Below are 27,446 nucleotides of genomic sequence, written 5' to 3'. Positions count from 1 at the left end.
ATACACATATATCAAGTATTTTATCACATAATTATCACATCCGTTATACATAATGGCTAGCTGTAATCTATTAGATATGTATTCATACACATGCACAGAAATGGGTATATGTGCTATATACACGAGGCTTGGTATTTAATTTTCTTCATGGTGTTTCTGAAGGAAAAGAAGTTTGGGATTTTGATGAGATTAAACAAAGTTCTTTTTCTGCCTTAGCTTAAATTTCTGTCTACTAAAAAATCATTGATGTTCAAAAGCACAAATATCTCTCTTTATACCTAAACCTCCTAAATTAAGGATTTTTTTTTTATTTTAAGGGAGAGAAGATTGTTTTTTTCTTCTATATGTGTGCATTTTTTCTGCATTTATATATCTTTAAACATGACTGTTATTTTGGTGGCTGTTTATCTTTGAGATAACTACTGTAATTCTGTGGGTAGAGGAAAAGATATTCCTTCTTTTTGGTCCTGCTGTGAAAGCCCTCAGATGAACCCTAATCTGAGGTCCTGTTAAGGTTAAATAAGGAACATCCCAATATCTATGGAAATTCTATCATGTATATCCGTTAACATAAAGCTATTTGTTTTCAAGTGAAAATGGAAAATGCGTACAAAAAAACTGAAACTGGAAACAAAGCCAAAGGAGATTTTTATGAATATCGACTGTAAGTACCAATGTTTTCTTGCTAAAGGCATTTTCAGAATAGAATTCCTTCTCTCAAATTGTTAGAAGAACTCTATATATCTGAATTACTGCTCAGTTGACAATTAGAAGAGCAGCCACATAATTTTCCAAGTAAATAATTGTCATATACAGTGGGAAAAATCATAGGTTGTGGAGGCCTGTAAAACTTTGATTGCAATTCTGCCCATTGACTAAGAACCTGTGCTGAGGATATATTTTTCATAATGCTATAGGAAAGGGCTGGGAGATAACAAAAAAGTAAGTTTTAGTGCTCTTAAAAACTAAAGAGTAATATCTATCTTGAGTATAAATATTACGGTATATTTTGTATAACCAAGCGCACTTAACAAATGATTTTTAAAAATATCTTAATAAATCCCTTAAAGGAATGATTTATTTTAAATTCTAAAGAAATCAAAGATTTATATAAATCAGTCACATTTATTCATAATCAGAAAAAAAAATCAAAGGGATATCTGAACAGATTTCTTTTCAGTGGTTATAAACACAATACTAAATATTAAATGGCTTGGTGGCTAAATATTTTATTGAAATTTAATTGTGTGGATCTGTGTTTCTAACCCTTGCCTTAATAAGACATAGCCTGATGACAAGGCTATGAACATACTAATAAAAACTATATATTCCAGATAAACTGCCCTATAATTCACCAGTTTCATTTTTTGTATATCAACAGTCCTTAAATGCAAGTGATCCTTCCTATGTATTTCTTTTGTATATGTCATGAATGTCTTTTAACATCTTACCTTTAGTTTTCCCCATTTTCTTTTATACTGTTTTATGTGGAATTTGATGCAATAAATTTAAGGGTGAAAGATATGGGATGCCTTTAAGGCCTATAGGAACTTGTAATGACAAATTAACTAGCTTTGTTTTGTAGAAAATAATATAAACTATCAGAAGTGAAATGCCAGCAGTAGGTTTCCCACACAATTTCTCAGAAAAGATAGTTATGTCATGGTGTATATAACCCTTATCAACTTCATAAACCTATTTATACTGTTTTTTGCAAAACTTCTCTTTGGTAAAACCATTGTACAAACTCTGGGACGAAGTATCTGAGGAGATATGTATAATATATGCTAGAAAATATTCCAATAGCATCATAAGCTCCACAGGTTTAGAGTGAGCTTCAATGAGATTGACATACATGTTTGAGGCTATAAAATATTGAAGTTGTTTCAGGTGCTACTTGGATTTTTCTATGTAAGACTGAAGACATTTCAGGAAGAAACAAATGTTGGTGCAGGTATAAAAACAAATTTTGATACATGATTTAATTAAGCCTGTAGATCATATTGTGTTGGGAAGATAGAAAGTTGTAGGATGTAGCAATACTGAAAAGTAGATCAGGATGTATTCTCTTCCCTCAAAGTGGCATAACTGAAAGAAAGGTGACTAAGTCCCAGAGAGTTGAGGGTGTCCTATCCTAGCAAGAAAAGTAACTCTTACCTCCTGCCTCTCCTCAGAAGCAAAGTTGTCTTTATTTCACATTGCTTTGTCAGTGACAGGATTTAACCTGAGACATAATACTCATGGGCTGTGGTTCAAAGGAAAGACAAGATGTGTGATCAAATGTCCAGAACCTGGTCTATTCCAGGGTAGGCAAACAATACACGTACACAGCACATTACCAATGCTGTGGGTGGTAAAATGACTTTGATCCTAACGTCCATTCAGTTTCATTGGGAATGTAAGGGGAAGGAACAGAAAAAACAAATGTATATCTATTCATAATAGAAGAATGTTCTCATGTTCAAAAAATATTGCATCACTGGTAACGCATGTTTTAGAAATGTGATAAGACTGGAAGTTGTGAAATGTAGACCTTTGTGTGAAGGTGCCACATGGAAAAGCTCCTACTACCTTCCTGGCTCTCCTAATTGATTATAACATTTGCTGCAAAGACGAAGTGAGAGGGAGGTCACTTGTGTAGTATGCAATGTCAACCATGTGCTCAATAAACCAGGATAAATCTAATCTAGTGTTATTCTATTGAGTAGCTCAAGTTGCTTTTACTCCACCCCCTTACAGATGCAGGTGAATCTATTCCAATTTGTTTATGCAATGGTAGATGATATAATGGGATATCTCATCAATGTGGATGAGAATGGCACAGTCACCGAGATAACTGGACCACTTGGTATGTATTACATCCAGATCTCAAAGGATTTAATGCACTAAAGCACTTTCAAGCCATAGCCATTTCTAAGTCAACCTAAAGATATTCCTTTTATGACAGATTTAAAAATAGATTCCAGGGGGTGCAAGGTAGCTCAGTGGTAGAATTCTCATTTGTCATGTGAGAGACCTGGGTTCAGTTCCTGGCCCATGCACTTCCCAAAAACAACAAGCAAGCAAGCAAATAAGCAGACAAAAAATTCAACAAATGGTGCTGCAATAACAGAATACTCACACTGAAAAAGACTGAAATGTGACTGCCTCCATACAAACATACAAAAAAAAACAGATTCCAGAGTTTATTATAAACCTTCATAAAAATTTAATGTTCAAATCTATTGTCTAGTATATATTGACAGTTACAATCCCCAAATAACTGTAAAGGCATTGATAGTTGTACTACATTTTTTTCAGATGTGAGGTTCAAATTTGCAAGAACAGGAATTTGAGGGAAAAAAAGAATGTGCTATGCTAATAAGTTGCTGTCCACATCTATTGTCTAATATATGTTGACAGTTTCAATCCCCAAATAACTGTAAAGTCATTGACACTTGTACTGTATTTTTTTGGATGTGTGGTTCAAATTCACAAGAATAGGAATTTGAGAAAAAAAGAATATGCTATGATAATAAGTTGTCTCCAATAGTTCTGTCAGGGGGGCATGGCTCCTGGCAATGGATTGACACATATTACTGTTTATGTGGGTCAAGAACAAGGTATATGTATTGGGTCTAGATTCCACAAAGTAGGAGGGGAGCGAAAAGTCAAGATTCTAGAAGATTTAGTACCTAAATTCATGGAGGTCTTTATCCGGTGAGGCTAGAAGATGATGTGGGCAAGGGAAAGTTCACAGGGTTGGATTGCATGTAATTTCCATTGTGGAACTAAGTTGGGCCATCGATATTTGTGATGTGGTACATGTTAATATGGAGCATGTTGAATTCTGGAAGAAGAGCTGATTTTGATATCCTTGCATATCACTTATGTTCTGAGAACTTCTGGGTCTTAATGGAGAAACTCTTCCTTTTGCATGATGATTTTCAGCCAGGAAAAAGTCATGCTGATGATGACACAATTGAAAAGTACAAAGAGGTGGCAAAGAAAATGGGGATTCCAGAAGAAAATATCATAAAACTCAGTGATACAGGTAATAATGTGACTCTTTTTCCTAAATGCATTATTCATCTAATATATAAACATTCTGTCAGGAAACCAATTTATCTCTTTTAAATTCCTTTAGCCAGAAATTATGCTTACTAAAATCTGTAACTGAAAATGTCCTTGGAAGTAGCATCCATCATTTGCTTTTCTCCTGATCCTTTTTTTTTTCACAGACACTCGTCCTAAGAGCTCTGATAATTAGGGGATTGGAAACACCAAAGTCTCCTGTATTTTAGTACGTTAAACTTTCTTGTTTGCTCTCTCATTGTATTAAATAATTCAATAGATGCCTATTTTTTAAAGAAACTTTTTTTCTTGTGCCAATAACTGAAATTTTCCTGCTAAAGGACATTTTTGGGATGGGAGGTAACTTTGTTTCCACTGAGAATTTACAAGGTCAAATTGGTTGGGGTCACGAGCACAGAAGCAATTTCAGGGACAAAGCAATATCATGCAAGGATCATGCAAATGATCATTTAAGGGAAAGTAACAGAAATCAGCTAGTACTTAGACAATCAGCAATGGCATAAGTCAAAGCTGTAGGGGATATCTAGTACCCTTTTCTGGTGGCTTGAAAGACAGATAAGTGAGTGAATATATAGTAGCTTAGGGTGGTTTCTAATAAATGTGTTAGAAAAATGGAGCAGTAGAAATAATTTTTTTTCCTTTTTCTGGTAGTGGGCAGGACCTTTACCCAGGGAGGTCATCATAATCAGGAGGATTGAAGAGGCTGGAGGAAGAAGGGGATGGCAGATTTCATGTCATTTGGATATTTAGAAACAGTGAATCCATGCAGGTTGCCTTAGGAAATCTCCAAATGGGATTGAGTTAGGTACCATCTGGAGAGTTCAAGAGGGTGAGTGGAAAGGTCATCTCTCATGATACCTGGAGCCATAAATAAGGCAGGAATGTACACAGAAAATTACTGAGATTTAGTTGTTCATGCATGGCAAACCCAAACTGGAGAAATGGGCTTGGGAGTGATACCATAGTAGGGTAAGAGTTAAGAATGTGTTCTTGTTGTTAGCATTACATATAGACCCCTATGATAGATCTCTTGAAAGTTGTGATGTATCATTTAGGTGCCATGTCTTAATGTCATTAAACCAGGAAGAAACAACCATAGAAAATCAGTGGAGCTGTGTACCTTGGCAGCAAAGAAGTAACGTGTCTTGTACTATTGACCCATTTCTGAACCCAGGGTATAGGAGAGAATAAATAATACTGTCCTTGAAATATCTCAGGTATATTATGTTCTCTCAGAGTAAAGGCCAGGTATCCAGCCAGGTTGAGGCAAAGATGTATCTTTCTCATTTTACACTAAGTAAGCAAAACTTACCATACAGGAAGGAAGAAAAATTTTTGATAACTCACCAGATTGGTGTGGGGTCAAATTGCATTGAAATGTCAGAATCATGTTCAAGGGTTGGCATCTCTGATAATTATTCTTAGAAGGATGCTCTTAGTTTCACAATATATGGCCAGTACCTTAATGAGCCACCAGAGGATGACCTTATGTTATTTTCTGAGGGGGCAAAGAGGGGAGTAGCCCATCTGAGTAAGTATTGTTAATAATGGAAAGATGGAGGTAGTGAGGAAAACTCCTGTTTTGGAAGTCTGAGATGGAAACTTAATATCAGTCATCTATTAAGAATCTATGTGGTTGATGCCTCACAGTTTTTCCAAGCACTGGAAACAAGTTACATAAAATTTCCTCTAACTTTCCCCTCTATGAGATATGCTGTACTCAAAAGAATGTCTACCTGACTCTTTGATGTTCAATATCTCTGTCCATTTCTCTATCTCTGATATATTTGAGTATTGTTTGCTCAAGAATATTACATGAATTCACAGATTTCAGTCTAAGCTCCGAAACAGTGAATACTGAAGAGTCGAGTGAAGCATTGACATTTAGGATAGAGCTGGAGGAACAGTCTATGGGATAGAAAAAAGAGGGTGGAATTGCTTATATCAAAGGAATAGTGCAGTTATTCTCAACAGGAAGTGGTTGTTCTTGTCCAACAGCAGCACCTGGTAAACACTGGAGATAACTTTGTTGCCTCAATGTGGGAGCAGTGGTTGCTCTCACATCTGGTGGGTGAAGACCAAAGATGCTCAACATCCTAAGATGCTGAGGTCAAAGCCCCATGACAAATAATTATCAGTCCAGAATATTGATAAGTGCTTAGGTGGAGATACCCTGGAATACGTTGCCCCAGCAGTTCCTAGAAAGATGAAATGACTGTAAGGTTGAAACCATAAGATTGAAACGTCTATTCTTTTTATCAATTAATGTGTGTGTGTTTTTTTTTTTTACCTTGGCAGTTGCTCAAGTTAAATGAGTCTGTGGATGAGTAGTAATCATAGAAATTTGTCTTGTCTCAAGGGTTAATGGTGAATGCTGAAAACTCACAGAAGAGGAAGTGAGGACAGGAAAAGACCAAAAATACAATCTTCACTGTAAGTAGCTGATGTGCTTGTGTGACTACATGTCTCAAACCATGGAAGATGTTCAAATTCGTAGTCTTAGCTCTGTCCAGGAGTTCCAGAAAATTGGATTCTAAAACAAAACCTATACTAATTATAAATGAAACATTCGATTTTCCAAATATGCGCTGTCATACAAAATCAGGACAAATGTTATGTAGTAGAAGGTCCCTGTGGGAACTATTACTAAATGTATAAGATAAGAACATGGCCAAGATGACTTATTTAATATGGCATGACATGCAAGTGAATGCTTTTAAAGCTACTTAAAATTAACCCAACTGTTTTAATAGTTTGCCTCATATTCAGCCACCAAGATTTCTTTTGCCTTTACCTTATTTAAATCTTAAAAAAAACAGGACAAAACTGTTTAATATGAAGCGTTCCAGAAATGTATTTGTATTATGAAAATAGCAATAAAAATAAGAAAAGAATTTTGACATAGCTTGAGTTTTAGTTGAAGGCTGTAAAGGAATTAGTCCAAATTTCTATCCATGTGCTTCAAAAAAGCTATAACTTATTTTCAAACAGAGATACCATAAAATTAAGTGGCTAGAAGTTTCAGTGTTTGATTTTTTAATGAAAAAAATTGTTCAATTTCAAGTCATGAGCTTGGCTGAATATATGTTTTAATAAATAATCAGCAGGATCTACTTGAAAGAATAGAATGCATACCCAAGAATTTGCCAATACCTGATTTTGCAGCTCTTTCAATTACTTATCACATTTCTTCAATTCTGCTTTCATTGAAGACCAGCGCAAAAAATAATAAAAGTAGTATTTTCTACTGGCTTTCCTTTCATACATGATGGTTTTTCTTTTCCTTTACTTTTTTTTCCCCAGGTATTTCTGTAAGAAGCATTGAGAAGTGGATTTTAGTGGGCTTGGTTTAGGGCACTGTCCAACAAAGAAATTCCATCTAATCAATCCAACTTCACCTAAAGCAAGTATAATTATAGCCCTGATAAGAGCACAAACCTGGGCATGTATACTTCATGACATTTACCTAAGTGCAGCCATTTAGATAACCTCTCTTCTTACCCATTACTCAGTTATGCCAACACTGATACATTTTGTAGTTCATTGTGTTTTTGCCCTTCATATTGTAAGCTTAACTCCAAATTCTCAGTGACAAATTAATAATATAATGTTAATATAATATGTCTACACATAATATATGTACACATAATACCTATTATGTATATTATAATTATATATCATAATATAATGTAATATTATATCATGTAACATATATACAATGGCTTTTTTCACAATTGCCTCATAGAATTCCTGGAAAGTTACCAGTCAGTTCTTGTGAGTTGCTGTGAGATGGCTGTTTGTCTCCACTTGCCATCAACATGCCATGTTCATGTGGTTTGAGGAGCTTTGCTATTTTGGCAGACATACATTGTTGTCATAGTTAGGAAATCATGAAAGATGGACTATCTTTACTAAATTAGGTTGATAAAAGCTAAAGCAAGTCCGTACACAGTAATCTGAAAAGCGTTCATTCAGGATAAACTACTGGGCCTTGTTGAGAAGACTGGGGACTCAGTGTTTTACTTGGAGCTGCTATCATCACACTCAGCTCTATGGCTTGGTACACATGAACAGCCATCTCACTGCCCTTGAAGAGGGCCATCTTTAACTGCTGTGCTGAAAAAAATGCCCCATGTCCAGAGGCAATGTCAAAAACAAGCAACTGACAGGTGGCAAACAGGGTGGATGGAATCCATCCTAGCTCCCTATGGCTACATTAGTGTTTAAGCAAGCAAGAAGCTTAGCCAAAAATGTAAAAGGGAGGTTTGAAAAACAAGACCTTCATAGGAAGCCTTGTAATCTTAATATTATTCCTGGATGTTTGGAAAGCAAGGATACAGGAAAGACCCACAGTCCCATTAACATCCCATCCCTGGGTAATTGTAAGCTGCCTGAACTTTGAAGGTCTGCCAAAATGTACATTGGGTCCATTTGGTCAAGGGGTTTAAGGAAGAATGAGAAATCAGTGTATGAACAGTGAGCTATGCTGACACAGGGATGACCCCCTCAGAGAACAGAATTAACGAAGACAAAAATAGGAAATAAAACAGAAACACATGCCTATATGCAAGCGCACACAGCAGAGACTGCACATACTGTCTACCGTATAGATCCTAAAGGACTGTAGAATCGAAAGAATTCCTACAGACCAGTCACTAAATGGAAAACAGATGTAAGAGAAATCAGCCACAACAATAAGCCCACAGGGAATCAAACTCCAGATTAATGACCATATATGGACTAAATTGCCCTGTTTTCCATGGAGGGAAAAAAAGTGGTATCCAAAGCAAGGAGGCATGGCCCATCCACAGGAAGAAAATAAAACAGACCCTAGAACAGAGACAGGTCCCTGTATCTCACCTGGGACAGGTAAATTTCAGCTAAGCCACACCCACAGGCCCTGTTCCTGAAATTTTTTAGAGAGACACAGGAAGAAAGAGCAATTTGCCCAAGGCTTGCCTCAGGCTGCCAGGTAGGATGTTTCTCGTCAACATTTCAAGATTTTTTAAGTTTGACAACCTGATCACAAACCACCACATCCAGAGAGAGATGATACAAAAAGAGGTAGACATTCAGAATCTTCTGCCAAATATTGTCTCAAACTTAGTGCCTCCAGAAGAGAAACTGACATGGAACAAGAATATGAAGTTGATGCCGTTGCCTCTTGTAGTTGCTCTGGATTTGTGCTGTTCAGAATGTGCATCTGGGAGAGAAATCTCAAAGGTGTTAGGGGCAGGCTGGCTCAGAGGAGGTGTTTGGAAACTGTTGTGGTTTTCATGTGTCTCTGTTCAGGATCATCTGGTCTAACCAACTACTTTCCTTATTCAGCTACAAAGTTTCTATTATACGTATCTTTATGGTTAATAGCTAAAGACCCCAGGCATGCAATGTGACTTCCCCTTAGCATTTGATGACCTAGCTTTAGCCATATCAGGAGTAACTTGATTTTCTGTTACCATTGACTATAATTTTTCACATCTACTCATAAGCCCTATTTGATTCGCTAATATCAATTTTTTAAGGCAAAGTAAAGGGGAAGTGCAATTCATGATGTATGATCGTGGAGAAATGAAGTTTGACTAAAATACCTTATGGGAACTTTTGTTTATTGTTTTCAGGGCACTGGAATGTGTTTTTTTGTTGCTGTTAGTAACAAAGAGAATATGAACCAAAATGGGCTATTTGAGGCCTGTGTACATCGTATTGATTTTAATGACATAAATTTCATGTCATATATAAAAAGATTACACAAACCAAACCCCACAGAAATGTTTGACCCTTAGGAGATGGTCTGGCTTCACATTTGTGTGAAATGTCTGGATTATGCCCCAGAACATGGTCCCGAAGCTTTTCCTTAGAAGCCCCTCTGTGTTTGTGTCCACCTCACTGGTATAAGACCCCAAATGCCATGGACATTGCCTTAAGGCAAAGAACCAGTGAAATTGCATTTGACTCATCTCACTAAAGAACTGAGTGACAGGCAGCAAAGAATGATGAGTGACCTAAAATTCTAGACTCGTTCATGACAGGCCATATCTTTTAATACATGCTTATTTCTCTATAAGAGACTTGCAAATAGATTTCTAAGTCACTGAACCATTTTCCATTGTCACCAGCCATGGATGACGGTCAGGAAATCCACATTCTTTCTCCATCCTGGTGTTGCTGTGATTTGCAGTTTCATCCATTGAGTGTATGTGAGGTGGTATCTCACTGTGGTTTTAATCGGCGTTTACCTCACAGCTAATGATAGTGAACATCTATACACATGACCAATCTTGGTTGCAGCATATGTTCAAATAACTTACCAATTTTTACTTTGCTTGTTCTCATTTTATTTTTATTGTGTGCAATCTTCATCTATCCTGACTGCAAATATCTTCCATATATACACAATCATATATTTTCATGTAATTATCATGATTATGTGTGTGTGTGTATGTGTATATAAAATGACCAGATATAAGCTATTGTATATTTTTATACATACAGTTGCACAGTTCTCGGTATATGTAAATGAGTACCTGAGGTTTGGCATTTAAATTTCTTAATAGTCTTTTTAGAAGGAAAAAATGTGTATGATTTTGATGAGGTAAACTTTTTTTTCCCACCTATGGAATGATTTTTGGCTACGAAGAAATAACTATTGATGTTGAGTACCAAAAATACCTCTCTTGATATCTATATCTTCTAGTTCAAGATTTTTTTCCAATTTATTTTTTAAGGAAGGGACGGTTATCTTTTTCTTCTCTTCTAAATTTCTACCTTTTTTCCTGTGTTTATTTAGCTTTGAGAGTAACTTATATTGGTGGCTCTTTTCCTTGGGATCAGGGTTCTGATTCCCTGGATAGAGATAGAGACATTCCTTCTTTGTCAAACCCTGTGGTAAAGGCACTCAGTGATGCCTAAAATGGTTTTGTTAGGGACAAAGAACATCCTAATTTATATGGAAATTGTACCATGTATATCAGTTAACATGAAGCGATTTTTCTTTTGTATTCTCCCTGAACACTTGAGAACAAACTTCAACTGGAAGATAAACAGAAGGAAATTGTTATGAAGTTGAAGGTAAATACCACTGTTTCCATCATAAAAGTATATACAGAATTGAATCACTTGTCAAATTCATGCAGGGTCTTCCCATATCTGAATGCCTAATCAGCTGAAAATTTAAGCTCTATTTTCTATTACCAAGTACACTTCGTCAATACTCTTAAAACATCCTAATAAATCCATTATAGGTATCATTTGATTAATTCAAAATACAGAAAAGAAAAGAGTTATTTAGATCAAGCACATTCATTTCAAAGCAGGCACAATTATTCATAATCCGAGATTCTATTAAAACAAAAAAGGGGTATTGGATCAGATCTCTATCCTTGTTCTTTTCATTGGCCATCAAAAATACCACACATTTTAAATGGCTCAGTGTCTAAATATTTTATTAAAATTTATTTGCATGAAGGCTGTTTCTAACACTTATCTCACATAAGATACAACACAATGACTATGCAATGACCATACTAACGAAAAATATATTTGCCAGAGGTACTGCCCTACAATTCACTAGTTGTACACAGTGCTTGTATTTCAACAGTACATACTAACCAATATGTTGGATTTTAATCTTATTGATTCCTATCAATTCTGTTTTGTATGTCTTATGAATGTTTTCTCACATCTTTAATTTTCTCCATTTTCTGGCATACTACTTCATGTGGATTTTCAACCGATAAAAAAGTGTACAAAGAGGAGAGAAAGAGATACTGGTAGACTTTATTGTTCAGGTCCCTTGGGAGCTAGAATGGTGGAATAACCAGCTTTATCTTAGAGAAAATAATGTGAAGTCTTCACAAACTAAATCCTATCAGTAGCCTTCTCATGCAAGTTCTGAGAAGAGGTAATTATGTCAATGATATCCTTAACCTTCAAAGCCTTCATAAACCTTTTTAGGTAGCTATTATGCAAAATCTCTTATTGGTTAAACACTATTGTATGCCCTCTTTGTTGACTAAGAATCTGAAAAGATGCACATACTATAGTATATCAAGAGTCCCAACTCAAGTTTCTTTGAGTGTCCAGTGCACTTCCATGAGCTTCATGTATGTTTGAGCTGTAAAGTTTTGAAGTTCTTTGAGGTGCTACTGGAATTTTCACTATGGAAAACTAAAGATGTTTTAGGAAGAAACATATTGGAGTAGCTATAAAAGCTAATCTTGATAAGTGATTTAAGTAAGGTTGTGGATTATACTGTGGTTAAAAGAGTCAATGCCCCAGGGTTCCATGATTCTAAAACTCAGTTGAGATTTATTCTATCGGCACAATAGGCATCCTGCTCAGATGGATGGTCAGACTCAGAGGGTTGAGGGTGACCTACCTTGGTAGATTGTAGAGTAGTTGTCGTATGTCACTTTCTGCTGCTCCTCACAAGAAAAAAGGCAAGGATTGCTTTCAAGTATCTAGAAATAGTCTTGTCCAGGGTAGGTACACAAGACACGTATACAGCACATCAGCAAAGCTGTGTGTGGTAAATGGACTTCAGCCCTAAAATCAGTTCGATTTCTTTGCTGTTATAATTGGAAGGAACAACCACAACAAGTTTATAATATAACAATGGGCTCATGTTTCTAAAAAAAATTTGGTGTCATTAGAACATGTGTTTTTGAGACATTGTAGTAAGACTAGAAGTTCTGAAATGTGGACTTGTATGTAAAAGTGGTCCTAAAGAAAAGTCCTGCTACCATAACCAAGTCCCACTTCCTTGCTTTCATAATTGATTATAATATTTGCTGCAAAGACGTAATGAAATGTCACTTTTATAGGAAGTATTCTCAACAATATGCTCGCTATGTGAGGATAACAGTAATGTAGAATCAATTAACATGAAGTTCAACTTATTTTTCCCTCTACACATGCAGGTAAAACTTTCTTCCAAATTATGTACAAAAGATGCTACACTATCTCGCACTGTGTGTATGAGAAGCACTTGGTCATAGAGATGACTGCTAACTTCAGTATTGTATCACAACCCAATGTGAAAGTATTCAGTGGTTTAATCATGAGTCATTTCTGACATGGCCATATTGAAGTCAACCTGAAGTCTTTCCTTTCTATGAAAGTTTTAAAAATAAATTTCAGGGTTTCAAATAAACGTTCATTAATATTTTTCCATCAAATCCATTGTTGTCATATACATAGATATTTTTGAATGCAGAATGCTTAACGCCATTGAGGGTTATTCTGTATTCTCTATGACATGAGATTCCTTTTTCATGATGATTTTCAGGCATAGAAAATTTTATTGATGAAGAATTCATTGAGAAGTCCAAAGGAAAGAGAGGTTCCCAGAAGGACATATCATAAATCTCACTGAAACAGGTAATATGACTGCACTTTTTCTTGAATGGCTGATACATAAATATACTATTAGGAAACGAATTCATTTCTCTCAATTCCTTTTTCCAGAAATTGTCTCTATTAAATCTGTACTTGCCGCCTTCCTTTTTTCCCCAATGCCTGCCCTAAGAACCCACGGATTGGAAACAGTGACTTCCAGAGCTGCTATATTTCATCAGTAGGTTCAACTTTTATCAATGCCACTATAAAATGCAATTCAAGAGTTAATTGCTATGACTGAATAGGTGCCATACTTTTTTAAAGCAACCTATTTTTTTGTGCCTGTAACTGAAATTGTGCCATTAGATAATATTTTCTACATAACAGTTTACCGTGTACTGGAGCCTTACAAGGTCATATTGTTTGAGGTAATTCGGGTAGACCCAGTTTTGGTGAGAATGCATTCTCTTTCAAATGATGTTGATTTAGGGGGATGTGGCAGAAGTGGTCTGAGTATGGGAACACCGAGTAAGGAGAGAAAGGTTCAATCCATGATCTTATACAATTAGCCCTGTCTTCCTTCTGTCCATGGAGCAGTAATCCTGGAGAATTACGTGTGGAGAATTATCAGTCCTGCAAACACACTTATCCACTTTTCATTATCAGGAGAGTCATTTGGTGGCCCATCAACCCCTTTTTTACACGTGCACTACATTTAATGAAATCATCCTATGTATGGGAAAATGAGTGTGACTTTTATGCTTCTTAAAGGGAGACGACTTCAGAAAGTGACACAGATATAGGCTCAAGTCTGGATTTTCTTTCTGGTGGTAAATAAAACTGGTGGAAAGATGGAAATCAAACTGCCTACATATGGGGTCCAAATCCTATCCTGATGTCCCTCCACAGTGCCATGTTGCTAGAACTCCAGGTGGCAAGCAACTTTTTATTGTTTTATTGTTATTCCTTTCTGTGGGATTTATGGTTTCTGTGTTGTAAAATATTCACGAACAGTTTGCTAATTTTTTTAAGCATAATTAAATCATAATTATAAGAGAAGAGAATAACTCAATCCAAGACCCACTTTGTATATATCTCTGTGTGTGTATACATACATATGTGTGTATATACATATATATATATATATATATGCATATATATCCTGGAAAATGTTCAAAGGACTCTCCCGTATTACGGAAATGCAAGGTATTAAGTTCCATGTAAAAATTCCTGTAGCATATGAGAAGCCCAATATCTCTTCTAATCCTTGAACCCCTAATTCATTTAACCCCTAATTAATTTAAACAAAAATTTAAATTCTTAAATTGTCAGTAAATTTACTAAAAAATCACAGAAACCTTAAAACCATCTCAAATTCCCCCTATTGTTGACAGTTGGCATTAATGTGGTACCTTTGTTACAATTGATGAAAGAATTAACATTGTACTGTTAACCAGTATCTGGTTTACATTAGTTGATGTTTTTTTCTATACAGAATCCTATTATTAACATCTGATATATTAGTGTATTACATTTGTTGTAATTTTTACAACTTGATGTTGTAATTCTTACAACTTGATGTTGTAAGAACATTAAGTACAATTTTATACTTGTACTACTAACTAGAGTTCATCATTTACAATAGGGATCACTTCTATGTTTATCCCTTAATTTTTATTCTAGTAATGGATATATATGACCTAAAATTTCCTTTCAATCACATTCACATATATAAATTGGTGCTATTAATTACACTTACAATAATGTGCTACCATCACCACCCATCATTTCCAAAAGTTTATAATAAGCCTACATAATAGAAATTTTGTACAAATTAAGCATTAACTCCCCATTTTTTTATATTTGAACCCCCCACTTCTTATGCTGACTCCTATCAGGCTGTTAAAGAGTTAACTCAATTTAATATTCTATCCTGTTTTCACTGCTCTGTAGAATATAATGGCATCAAGTAACCTAAACATGTTATTTCTCCCTGGTGAGAATAGTCAATAAGAAGAAAGCATCCCTTGTTCCCACTGAGCCTTGACTTTCCCTGGATATATCACCCTTTCCATCTCCACTTATCACTGTAAGATAGTATCACCAGACTTCTAAATGTTTCAAGTTTTTTTTTTTTTTTTTTTTTTTTTATTAAATGCAAGGTACGTTTGTCTATGTTGGAAAAGTAATCTAATTCATCAGATATCCAAATCACCCCTTCACCTTCAAAGAGAGCTCTCCAGGAGATATCCTCTCATGGAATCAGTGTTCTACCTAGAACACTTTGGGTGAAAATTGAATAGATTGTCCCAGGATGTGTCAAGGGGAAAATCTGAAAAGGAGCTAATAAGGCAGGCAAGGGGCTAGTCTCACTTTACTGTGAAGAAGGTATGGTCAGGTTAACAAAGAAGTGCCACTCCTATTATGAGAAGGAAACACTGGGCTGCTTGGGGTGATTTTCCCAGAGACAGTCTAAGATGCATCAGAATTGAGAGGAAATGCCTATCACACCACTGAGCTCTGAAATTGGGAGGACTTCTTGCGCTTCCTTATTTTAAAGAGGAAGCAATGAGGCTGCAGGGGAGAGGTGCAGGATTAGATGGCCATAGGCTCAGTGGAGCCCTGAGGGAGGTATCAAAGAGTATCAGTGCAGAAATGGAGCTCACACAACTGTGAAACCTAGAGGGGAGGGAATTTCCACGGGCTTTGGAGGACAGCAGACGGGGGTTTCTGAGGAATGGCAATGTCATTAAAATGCACAAGGAACATCCATCGTATACCACAATAAAAAGTTGCTTGCCACCTGGAGATCTAGCAACATGGCACTGTGGTGGGACATCAGATGAGCACATTTGTTATAGAGACACATACACCTATGTTTTCGTCTTCTTGCCTTCTCCAGAAAGTGCCGTGCAATGGATCAGCATGAAAATGGGAATGTGTCAGCTTACAGACTTTTGGCTAAAAGAAAGTTCAAATGAAGGAAGGCATCAACAAAGGGATACTTTCTTCCCAAAGATGGGTATCTTTGGTCATGGGCTCCTTTGTCACATGGAAAAATACATGGTGGCCTCTTCCTTCTCTTCTGGGTTCTCTTGATTTCAGATTCTTGCTTCCATGACTTTCTGAATGTTATTCTCTAAATAAAGATTCTGATAAGGGAGTACAACTTTCATGATTGAGGGGGGCCGTGCCTTATATAGAGTAGCCCCAGCAAAAGGTCCCACTTACAATGGGCTCACCCATGCAGAAATGGAATACTTTTAAGAATATCTCCTCCTAGTTTTAAGAACATCTCTTCCACATACAGCTCCAAACCCTCACCAGCCTCAAGATGGCCTGTAGTTTGCAAAACCCAAAGAATATGAATGACAAATGCTATTAAGGCAGTCGATAGCAGTGAAGGTCATTGAAGGGCAAAGTTTTATGAGTGCATTTGCATGAAAGAGCAGATAAGTTTGCAGTTTTGAAGATTGGCATTAGGATGTGTCTGGATATGATGGATATGCATATAGGCAAAAGTATAGGGAATGATGGCGGTGGATCTAACCTAACATGAAAATTGATGCTGTAAAACAAGGCCTAGCTTAAAAAAATTTGCAAACTGTTCGTGAACATTTTACAACACAGAAACCATAAATCCCACAGAAATGAAGTGAAAACTATAAATCAATTTGTATCCACAAATTCCAAAACTTTGAAATGGGACTATATCTTAAAACATATACTATGAAATTGAGAAAAGAAGAAAAAGAAAACTTTATCTATTAAAGACCTCAAACTTAGTATTAAAGAATTTTTCATAAAATTTCTCCAGATCCAGAAGTTTTCAGTACTGAATTCCTTCAGTCATTATAGAAAGAGAATCCATTAATCTGAAACAGAGCTTTCAAAAAAGGCATGAAGGAGTTCTGCCTTTTCACTTTATCAGGTTAGCATAGCCTTAACTGTTGGCAAAAATATTTATAGGCACATGAGAAATGAGTTAATATTAAAATATTTCCCATAAGAACTTGTTCTTGTCACACCTTGCCAACATTAGGTATTCTGATCATTTGGCATAGGTTTCCATTTTAAATACACATTATTTTTCATGTGCATACCAATATAATATTTTATACTGTTCATTTTAAACAAACACAATGTGAGGAATGTAAGGAGATTCATGTTTCTGTTACATTTCAGTCAATAGTTTAGAGATTAGTTATGTTGTTGCATAGAGAGCTCATACATTCTAACTTCTCATATTAACCATTTTGAGTATATCATGACTACTGGGTTCTAAATATCTTTAAATGGGTTGACAACCTGAAGCACAAACCAATGAAGCATTTAAAATGTATCAAGTATTTACAATTTGCCTAATTGGAGATGACTAAGCCAAGTGAATACACATGTGCATTTTAATTGATGCAACCAAATGGACCGTTGTATCAATTAAAAATGGAATGGTCAAAGGACGTGGGAACTTTCTATTCTCACAGCCGAGCATGTTCTGCACAAAAATACACACATAAGTGACAGCTTAAGTATTCTCAGGACTCTGCTCAAAGCCCTTCCCTATGAAAGTAATTTTTCCATTCAAGGTTGAACTCCCAGAACACTCTGTTTTATCTTGTTTATTCTTCATCCTGTGTGTGTGTGTGTGTGTGTGTGTGTGTGTGTGTGTGTGTATATACACATGACCTTTGACAGGTTCAAGTGTTTGTACTCAATCACTCTTACAGGAATAGAACCTCACTGGATTGTGGCCAGTGTCATCTTGCTCACAGCTGTGTTTCCAGGCTGAGTCCCTACCTGGCGCACTCACGTATTGCGTCAGTATTTATTGAATGTCCATCAAACACTTTACAGTAGATGTGCTCCAAAATATAATTTCTTTGTATAGAAGACAATGTTGGTCTATAATATACTTTCCTAAAGTTTATCAGGTTAATCAAGTCACTCCAAATAGATGAGCCCTTTGCTGCACAGCCGAGTGCTCAGGATTGGAAACAGTCGGTCATCAATTGATCGTTGGTGCCCCTGGCTTTTTCTGTCACTCATAGGACAAGTGAATGTTCGGTAATAACTTGTGGGTAAAAATGAAATTCATATCTAAATGATGATGAACACTTTGATAAAAAATTAGGTCAAGAGGCTGACTCAAAATATCGTGAAGAAGTGAAATACCCATCATGTGGCAAATCAAACACAGGACCTTAAGTGAAAACACAGAGGAAACGGAAACCAAATTTTACTAATGCATGAACATTAAACTGAAGGAAAATAGTGCAGAGATAATGGTTTATTTCTTTCTAGAAAATCCTCTCTCTGAAATTTGTAGGATAAAACAATTCCTGTCTACATCCATATCCCTGCCTAAATGATTCCACATGCATTTCTAGGAGTAGCAATATTTTGGAGTATGTCAGTGGTCCTTTTTTTTTTTTTTAATTAGAGAAGTTTTATGTTTACAGAAAAATCATGCATGGCACACAGGGTTCCAATATAGCACCCTATTAACAACTTGTATAGTGGCATAGATTTATTATAATTCCTGAAAGAACATGTATTGTACTATTCAATAAAATCCATCACTTGGTTGTGTTGTTATAGTCCTATTTCTTTAAAATTTATTCAAGTAACATGAATAAATATATATGCAACCTAAATTTCCCAATTTAACCCCATTTCAATATATACCAGAAATGGATTGGTTCTTACAAAGGGGATCTGTTAGGTTACAGATTTCCAGTTCTAAGATCATGAAAAAGTCAGAATTGAGGCATCAGCATGATGCTACCCTTGAGCATGCTTAACATTATTAGGAACTACGAAATTTTCAATCAAAACAACCGTAGTGGTATATATTCCCATTTTCCATTTTTTAAAAATAATTCTCCAATATTTATAGCCATTCGAGTGGGTGTAAAATGGTATCACTGTCATTGAGATTTTGATTTGCATTTCCGTAATGCCTAATGTGATTAGAATCTTTTCACAAGCTCTTTGCCATTCTTATATCTTCTTTGGAGAAATATTTATTCAAGTCTTTTTTCCCTTATTTAAATGGGCTATTTGTCTTTGTATTGTTACAAAGGAAAATGGAATTTCATTAGATGTTCTGGATATTGAAACCTTCTCACGTATGTGGTTTTCAAATATTTTCTCCCATTGAGTCTGCTGTCTTTTTACTTTTATGATAAAGTCCTTTCATGCACTAACAATTTTAATTTTGATGATGTCCTATGTATCCTTTTTTCCTTTTATTTATTCTGGTTTAGGTGTATAATGTAAGAACCTATTGCCTTACGCAAGGTTCTGAAGATACTTCCCTGTTTTGTTCTAGGCGTTTCATAGTTTTGGTTCCTATAGTTAGGTCTTTCACTCATTTTGGATTGATGTTCTCTATGGTGTGAGTTAGGGGTCCATATTCAATCTTTGCATTTGAAGATCAGCTGTCCCAGCACCATTTGTTGAAGAAAGTGTTCTTTCCCAATTGGCTCATGTTTACCGTTGTCCAAAATCAGTAAGCCATAAATTTGAAGGTTGATTTTGAATCTCTCAATTCAGTTCCATTGTTCTCTATGTGTTCTCTCTCTATATTATTATATATAATATATATATATATTAAATATGAAGAGATATGGTTGTACACACATGGCAAACTCAAACTGGAGAAACTGATTTGGGGAATGATACCATATTCGCATAAGAGTTAAAAATGCATTATTGTTTGAAATGTTTTGTAAGATTTAAACATAGACCCCTTCGATGGACATCCTAAAAGTTGTGATTCTTGGTTTATGTGCCATATTTTAATGTTATTAAACAGGGAGTAACGATTTCAAAAAATGAATTTGAATGCTCCTTCTCAATGAAAGAAATAATGCAGGACTCATGAAGTTGTTTTTTTTGAACTGCATACCCTGTTTCTGAACTCAGGGTATAAGGAAAAATAGATATTACTGCCACTGAAATGCCTCAGATGCATTGTGCTCTCTCACTTAGAGTAAAGATCAGGGCCTCAGCCAGGTCAAGTGCTTCTTGAGACTTATCTCATTAATCAGTTGAACTAAAGCCAAGTAAAACTCATCACAGCTGACCAGGCTGTTAGAAAAAGACTCAAGAACGACTTCTTTCTTATGCTCAATGAAAAGTACATGTCTTGTCAAAAAGAAAAGAGTATAATGTGAGATGGAGACTCATTGTCTCCAGTGAGGAGATGGCCCTCTGCTACTGCAGAAGTCGGATTGACAAGCCACAAAATCAACAAAATGAAGGTTCTGCTGCTGACTCTTGTACTTGGTCTGGTTTGTGCTGACCAAGGCTCTCCATCTGAGAAAGAGAAGTCTGAGGTACTAGGGGCAGACTGGGCTGGGGATAAAGTCTTATCCTATGGGGTGAGGTATGTTTCTGAATCTTCTATTCCCTGTGGAATAGAAGGTTTATCCTCCAGTGTCTGAATCTTTTCTCCATCTACAGATTCATATATATATAAAACATCCTTCTCTGTCTTCTAGCTCTATATTTTCACCTTATTCTCTATAAATGAAAAAGCCCAATAAACAGAATGTTGGCTTTGAATTCCTATGACATTAGATGATGCTGTTTTAGCTCTTTTAAGAAAAAGCCCCTACTTCCTTATTTCATACCTCAATTTAGATCATTATTTCATTGTCTATAATCCTCATTATGGAGTGGAACCCTGTTCTGTTCAATAGTATATGCTTCCATTTTTCTTTCGAGGTAAAGTAGAAGCAATGTTTAGGATGGCTGTGGGTGAGAATAGAATTTGACTAACCTTTCTTACGAAACTGTTTTCTTTTTAGATTACAGGATTATGGCACACGATTTACTTAGCATCTGATAGCATCAGCAAGATAGTCAAACATGGCCCACTTTGGGTTTAGGACAGACTTAGATAACAGAGGCAGAAATTTGGTCTTCACTTTTTATATCAAGTAAGTAAAACTTAACGAGCCATCTGGAAAATGATCATTAATTTTGGAGAGAAGGAGGCAGTGGAGAAAACCTCTCCTCTGTCCATTTCTAAACTTTTGATGTAGTTAACTTTTTTCCTCAGTGTTACATGAATTCACAGAATGGTAGACCTAGTTCTGAAAGAATGAAAGCTTCAGAGTCTGGGAAGCACTGATAGTTTATGTAAGTGGAAAAATGGCTCACTGGACAGAAACAAGGAAAGGGTCGAATTGCCTAAGTCAGAGGAATCCTATAGTTGACATCAAGTGGATGTGTTTCTTCTTCCTGAATGGTAGGCATCTGACAAAGGCTGGAGATGCCATTCCTGTCTGAACTTGGCGGCGTGGTTACTCTGGCATCTACTGGGGGATACCAAGGATATTCAATGTCCCAAGATGCTCAGAACAAAGTTCTATGACAAATGATGATGAATCCAGAATTGTCTATAAATATTCTGGTGTGAAAACCCTGGAGTAGGTTAACTCTGCACATTCTGGACAGATGGGCATAAGACTAAAAAAAAAAATCTGCTGTTAACCATTTATATGTTCTTTAACTTTGGCATTACCTCACATCAAATAAAAGAGTCTTGGAGAGTGAATGAGGAAGCAGGGATATGTTCATTTCTTTCAAGGGTGAATGGGGTGTGCCAACAGCATACCACAGAAGGACTGAGAGCAGACGAAGATGAAGTAAACGAGGTTGATTGTAAGTAAATGATGTCCTCTTGTGAGTGTCTCATATCATGAAGTGTGTCAAATCCCTGGCCTTAGCTCTATCCAGGAATTCCAGATATCTGGATTCTAGAAAAATACCCATGCTAATTACAAATGCAACCCTTAAATTCATCTCGTGTTCCAAACATTCATTTTGTCATACAAACTCAGGGAAATGTTTCATAGAAGATCCTTGTGGGAAATGCTATTATTATATGTATCTAAAACATGACCCAGCAAACTTATTAAATATCACCAGGTTCATAGGAATATGTTTAGAGCTACTTAAAATTACACCAATTATTTCTATGTTGTTTGACCTCTTATTTGGCTGCCAAGATTACTTTTGCCTTTAACTAATTAAATCAGTTTAGTAAATATGATGGGCTTAGTTTCAATTCTAAAAAAAATAATTGCTGATATAATGTTATAGCAGTAAAAGAGCGCCAATAGAATTTTGACATAATTTGAGCTTTATTTGAAAGCAGGGAGGAAATCAGCCCAAATTTCCATCCATATAGTTCAAAACACAAGCACCATAAAATTAAGGGACCAGATGTTTAAATGTGGATTTTTCAATAGAAAAATAACTATTTTAGCTGATGATTTTGTCTGACAATACTTCTTAAAGAATAAGTGGCAGTTTCTACTTGGAATACAAGCACATACAATGCGTTCCCAAGAATTTTCCAATACATGAATTCATAGCTTACTGTTTCAATTACTTACTGTACTTCTTCAATTTCATTGATGATTGGCACAAGAAAATAATAAAAGCAACGGTGTCACCTTAACCTCCTTCCATGCATGCTGGGTTTTCCTGTTGGTTTAGTTTTTATTTTCAGGTATTTCTGTAAGAAACAGTGAGAAGTGAATTTTATTGGACTTGATGTAGGACACCATGTAATAAAGAAATTCCATCTAGTCAATTCAACTTCACCGAATCCAAGTCTAATTGCAGCCTGGATAAGAAGCCAAACCCGGGCATATGTACTTCATGGTCTTCACCAAAGTGCATTCATTTAGAACACTTCTCTTCTTACCCACTACTCAGACCAATGTCAATGCATTTCTTGGTTCAGTCTTCTAATTCATCTATGCCCTACATTTAGTCACTTAAATCCAAATTATCAATGACAGATTATGTATGTATGTATGTACGTAATCTAGTAATGGCTGTACTTCACATTTGACTCAAAAAATTCCTGAAAACTTGGGCGGGCCGCGGTGGCTCAGCGGGCAAAGTGCTTGCCTGCTATGCCGGAGGACCTCGGTTCGATTCCCGGCCCCAGCCCATGTAACAAAAACAAAGAAACAAAATACAATAAAACAAGAAAATGTTTAAAGATGTTTCCCTTTCTTCCTTCCTTCCTTCCTTCTATCCTTCCTTCCTTCTCTCTGTCTTTCCTTTAAAAAAAAAAAAAAAAAAAAAATTCCTGAAAACTTAACAACCAACTCTCCTGAGTAGTTATGAAATGGCTCCTGGACTCAGCTTGCCATAAATATACAGGTTTCATATAGCTTAAGGAGCTTTGTTATCACTTGTAGACATACAATGTGGTCATAGATAGAAAATCATGAAGACCGAGTATCTTTATGAGATTAGGTTAATGGCATGAAAAACAGCTCCATTTGATGCTAGGATTCATTATCGATTTCAGTGTGTTTGAGGAGTGTTAATGAGAGAGAGGTCATTATGAACGAAAAATTAGAAAGCCTATGCTGAGAAAGTATGTACCAAAACTAAAATGCATGAATTTAGTGAGGTTTGAAATATTTTCTCTTTCAGTCATTGAAAAAAATAATTTCAAGATTCTTTATGTAAATAGTCGGATCATGATAATTTATGGTGTTAATGTGGATAAGCATGGTAAAATCACACATGTAAGTTCATTGAAAGGTACATATAATCACTTATTCTTTGTTGAATAAACCATATTTACATCAGTTATATTTGGGAAGAGAATTGTGGGTGGGCATGTTATTTAGCTTTTATAGATAGCTCCATTTTAGAGTGGAGAAATATTCACCCATGAGAATTTAGCCTCTGTGGTTTTCCAGTAGCGAATGTGGAACCGTTGTCCATAGAGATAGCAAAAACACATCTGCTATGGGGTCCTATCAGGAGGCTCTTCTAACAGTACCATGCACTGGACCTGGATATCTAGTGGTACTCACATTGGCCCATGAGATTGTAGCCAAATACTACTTACCAGTAAAGATGGGCTCTATCTCCTAAGCAACTAGGAACTTACATTCAGTAGCCTAACTCATTTCTAGTCTTCAGCGTGTGTGTCTCAACTCCAAATCCTTCATTTAATCACAACTGTTAAGCAACACTTATTCTGTTGGTATAAAAAAAAAGGGAAACAAAAAGCAAAAAGACTAAATCATATTTTATCCTTTCCATCACGCGTTCCCCCCAAATGGATACTTTACATGTCTGAACAACTCCCCAAGGCTATTGATAGGTGTATTTGAGCCTTTCCAACAGTAGAACCAAATTTGAGAAACATAGACAATGACCTTCTTCTTTGACAAAAGGGAAAATTGAGTTCTTTGGAACACCAGGGTATAGATTCCACTAGGTTCATTGAGACAAAAGGGACCCTACCATTTTCAGAATTTTGCAAGTCCCAGGCTTGACTATCACTGAGCATCTGTATCTTACACCAAGGTGGTCAAGGTTATAGGATGACAAGTCTTTAATTTTCTCAGTAGTTCTAAGGAAATGGCAAAAGATAAAACGTTAAATGTTTGGACTGTAGAAAATCTTAGTAAAGAAGACTTAATTGCCATGTTCTGTCATCTCACTCGAAATTCAGAAATTCTTGAATATACTCATGGCCATCTCTTCTGCTTATTCTCTAAATATTCAGCAAGAAGCAATCATGTCAATACCGAAGATTATAAAAAGTTTGTAGAGATGACTATCAAACAGGATATACCAGAAGAAAACATCTTAAATATCATCGATACAGGTAACACCACTATCCTTTCCCTAGAAGATAAAGCGAACCTGATATCAAACTATCCTATTATGATTCTTGGTTTTAATTTCCTGTTTATAGAATAAAAAAACTCACAGAGTCAGGATGTACAATATATGTTAACAGGGGATGGGATGGGGAGAGAAAAAGAGGAGTTAAGGCTTAAAATGTACAGGGCTCACATTTCCAGCAATGGGAATGTTTCGGGAATGGATGGAGGTACCACAAAATTGTGAATGTAATTCACATCACAGAAAAATATATGTCTGAATGTCATTAGAATAGGAAATGTTAGTTTCTAAAGATTGTAACAGAATGCCATTTTTTAACACTGTTGAAATTCATGACACATCCAGGGAACCCTGAGTGAAACCATGGACTATGAATAACATTACAATTTTGAAAATGTGCTTTCATCAATGTCACAAAATTTCCACACTAATGCAAGGTTTTAATATTGGCATGGCAAATGGGAATCTTATATTTTATGCATGCTTTCTGTAAGTCCATAACTTCTCTATTTATAAAAATTGAAAAACAAAATATAGTTTCTAAAAATAACTATCACAAAATCCTACCTCATGGGACAGTTTAGAGAATACCTGACCATTAGTAGTGAAAGCCATCAAGACTATCCCAAAAAAGGAAAGCGTGAGAAAATGCAACAGTCTTGAACAGGCTAAGGAGACATGATGATGAAATGTATTCTGGTGTCTTAGATGAGATTCTGGGACAGAAAAAGAGCAGTAGGCAAAAGTTAAGAAAATCCCAATTAAATATGGACATTGCTACGGTTCATTACGTATGACAAATGTATTCATGCTAAGAGATTTTAAGAATCGTGGAAATTGGATAAAGGCTATATGGGAACTTTTTCTATCTTTGTGATTTTTTTCTCTAAAGTTAAAACTATTCTAAAACTACATTATTTAATTAAAAAAAACAACTGCAAAACAAAAAAAAACAGCCACTAGTTATGGGCCATAAACAGAATTTTTGCTCACAAATGACCTTTTTAAGAATGTTTTTAAAATAATCCTTGAAAATATTGAGAAACCTTGATGATTAATTTTCTATTCATTCTGTCACAGATACCTGTCCTGAGGATGTTGAGTAGGTAAGTAGAACTACACTATCCATACTTTTCACTTTTTGGTACTTTCTTACCCTTTGGCTTGCTGGGTTTTTTGTATTTATTTGTTTTTGTAAGTAGGATGGTGGGAGCCATGTTTCATTCTTTTTCCATGTGACTATCCTGGTATTGCAGCACCATTTTTTAAAAATTTCTTTTATTTGGGGGGTGGGGTAGAAATACACTTATTGATTTTTAATTATCGAGTAACAACATTGTGTTACCAGAAGGATGACAAAACCTATGACGTCCATATGAGTTTAGTTTTAAACCATCAAAAAATAACTAATCTAAGACTGAGACTCCTAAAAGAGGTGTGTTGTACATAACTACGGCAGAAATAATTTATATGTTCTGGAGCCCTGAAAAAGTAGCTTAGCAACTCCAGACAAATGCACTGATATAATGATTTATGTACACCCAACACACGACAAACCTAGAATGGCTTCGGTTGAGTTTTGTATGGGAATTTCCCCTTTGTTCTTAGCAATTGCGTTTATCATTCTTTGACCCCTCACCCTTATAAACATCAGTTAATCTATATATTTAACTTATTTTACATGGCTGAAGAAGATAATGACATCAAGAATAGAAACTACATCATCTTCTCAATGGCTTCTGAACCAAGGATAGCAAGATAAACAGCCTTTGCTTTCAAATCATCTAGTCTACTATCCAAGAAAATGATGATATTTACCCCATGATTTTTCTTCTAGTCAATCTCTAGACTCTGTTTTGTGACTTGATTTCTAAGTAATTAAATAAACGATTTTATCCATATTCACAAATGTTTCTTTGAGAACGGCAGTTGATTTGCAATGCACAAAAATACCTAGTTGAATATGATCATCCAGAAAAGTCTGTCCATAATGGAAAGAGAAACAATTCATTTAGGGCTAGCAGCAGAAATTACTCGTTATCATAGTGATTGGAGAAAAATTAGGTAAACCATCATGAAATTATTTATACAACCTTGTATAAAATGTCATTTGTGGGCTATTTTAGTTTGTTAAGGTGCCGGGATACAATATACCAGAAATGGAAAAGCTTTAAAAGGGCATTTACTAAGTTGCAAGTTTACAGTTTTAAGACCATGAAAATGTCCAAATCCAGGACACTAAAATAGAGGTTGATTTCACTCAGGAAAGGCTGATGTCATCCAGAACACCTCTGTCAGCTTGGAAGGCACATGGCTGGTTTCTGATGGGTTCTTTGGGCTCTGGACACAGCTCT

General features: G+C 35.8%; 1 long non-coding RNA gene across 3 annotated transcripts; it reads left to right on the top strand.

The window, feature by feature from the left end:
- LOC143671529 (uncharacterized) lies at positions 1-26,992 on the top strand. Of its 3 annotated transcripts, none has more exons than XR_013169589.1 (14): positions 1-664; positions 2,740-2,848; positions 3,931-4,033; positions 4,221-4,282; positions 4,726-4,903; positions 6,373-6,507; positions 11,092-11,142; positions 13,361-13,452; positions 13,540-13,648; positions 21,225-21,356; positions 22,010-22,083; positions 24,971-25,072; positions 26,173-26,198; positions 26,784-26,992. It is a non-coding gene; the product is annotated as an uncharacterized LOC143671529 (long non-coding RNA). The 3 variants fall into 3 exon arrangements; XR_013169587.1 differs by having other exon boundaries at positions 7,378-11,142; XR_013169588.1 differs by lacking the exons at positions 1-664; positions 2,740-2,848; positions 3,931-4,033; ... (4 more) ...; positions 13,361-13,452; positions 13,540-13,648 and adding an exon at positions 19,504-20,750.
- Positions 26,993-27,446: the final 454 nt, after the last annotated feature.

The sequence above is a fragment of the Tamandua tetradactyla genome, chromosome X (assembly GCF_023851605.1).
Source record: "Tamandua tetradactyla isolate mTamTet1 chromosome X, mTamTet1.pri, whole genome shotgun sequence".
Classification (NCBI taxonomy): Eukaryota; Metazoa; Chordata; class Mammalia; order Pilosa; family Myrmecophagidae; genus Tamandua; species Tamandua tetradactyla.
This window is presented reverse-complemented; position numbering and strand designations above follow the sequence as displayed.